The sequence below is a fragment of the Aplysia californica genome, unplaced genomic scaffold, assembly GCF_000002075.1.
Source record: "Aplysia californica isolate F4 #8 unplaced genomic scaffold, AplCal3.0 scaffold00812, whole genome shotgun sequence".
Taxonomy (NCBI): Eukaryota; Metazoa; Mollusca; class Gastropoda; order Aplysiida; family Aplysiidae; genus Aplysia; species Aplysia californica.
Genome location: NW_004798082.1, coordinates 13,929 through 15,818, shown reverse-complemented (window position 1 = coordinate 15,818; position 1,890 = coordinate 13,929).

Genomic DNA, 1,890 nt, shown 5'->3' with positions numbered 1-1,890 from the left:
CATGTGTCTAAGGGTACGCTAGGTACATGTGTCTAAGGGTACTCTAGGTACATGTGTCTAAGGGTACGCTAGGTACATGTGTCTAAGGGTACGCTTGGTACATGTGTCTAAGGGTATGCTAGGGGCATGTGTCTAAGGGTATGCTAGGGGCATGTGTCTGAGGGTATGCTAGGGGCATGTGTCTGAGGGTAAGTTAGGGACAAGTGTCTGAGGGTACGCTAGGTACATGTGTCTAAGGGTACGCTTGGTACATGTGTCTAAGGGTACGCTAGGTACATGTGTCTAAGGGTACGCTAGGTACATGTGTATAAGGATACGCTAGGGGCATGTGTCTAAAGGTATGCTAGGGGCATGTGTCTGAGGGTAAGTTAGGGACATGTGTCTGAGGGTATGATTGCTAGGGACATGTGTCTGAGGGTATGATTGCTAGGGACATGTGTCTGAGGGTATGATTGCTAGGGACATGTGTCTGAGGGTATGCTGGGTACATGTGTCTGAGGGTATGCTAGGACACACTAGGCGCATGTGTCTGAGGGTATGCCAGTACACACTAGGCGCATGTGTCTGAGGGTATGCTAGGACACACTAGGCGCATGTGTCTGGGGGTACGCAAGGGCACACTAAGCGCATGTTTCTGAGGGTATGCTAGGTACATGTGCCTGAGGGTTATCAAGTTTTTGTTTGTTTGTTTGCGTAAAGAGAAGCACATCGACGCAACAATGGTGGTCATGGGCTGGGAAAAAGTTATGGCAGATAGACAGAAACAAAAGAGGGAAAGTAAAGTAGGACCTACCAGTAGCCATCTACGGTAGACACTATCCTTTAGATATATCTGAGGGTTTGTTTGTTTGTTTGTTGTTTTGTTGGGATTGGGTTTTCTTGGTGGCAGTTGTTGTTGTTGTGTTGTTGTTGTTTTTTTTTTTGGGGGGGGGGCACTAGCGAGTCCTACTTCGGTATACTCTAGTTGTTGTTTCCGCATGTCTTGTCCTTTCCCGACACCAAATGGCCGTCATTGTGTTAAAGAGCTTCTTTTCACTCATACTAATAAATTACTACAGTTTAAACACGAGACTAAACCGCTGGCAGTTTGACTTTTCCGACAAAAAAAAAAGAATGAAGGTGTTTTATGCCCCCATCAGCACAATTTAGATCATTAAGAAGGCGAGCTTCGACCCTGCCTGTCAGCACCAACTCGGGCTGAGAGGGATAAAACGTCCTCGTGGAATGACCGAGATACCAATACTCATCAATGTTTGACTTTTAATCCCAACCCGGAGTACCTCACCATAAGTGTCTTGGGGGATCTTTTAATCTCTTTACCCCAACCTATCGGAGACTGACGCCTGTTCAGATAACTTAATATTCAAAAGGGGCGTAAAACTTTGGGGGGAAAGCAGGAAGTAAGGGAAGCCACTGACAAATAATTGAGCAGAGTAACTTCTCAGGACAACTAATGCAGACCAAAACAGCCAGTATCTGAGGGTACCCTGCAACTGTTAACAGAATTTTGAAGGACTAAAAAGTTACCAACTTCAATAAAAGTTAAAAGACCAGGGTAGCCCAACAAGAAAGGAAAACAAAAAGTACTGACTCTTTCCAAACGACAAAAGCCAGACACACCGACATCGCGAAAGGGTTCTTAAAAATGTTTTTCATCCGCACTGGACGCCGAATCAAAACTTTGGTGACGAATTAAAACGCTCAAGAGAAAATGAAACTTTTTGCTTGGGTGCGTGAAGTTCACAAATTTGTCCCCCGAAATTGAATCAAGTCGTCCCCAGCCGACAATATTGTGTTTGTAGAATGTCTCAACAATTTTCCCCTTCTTCGACTATGCGCTGTATTTTCATGAAAAGCCAGAGTGGGAAAACCAGCCCCCCCTTCCCATCT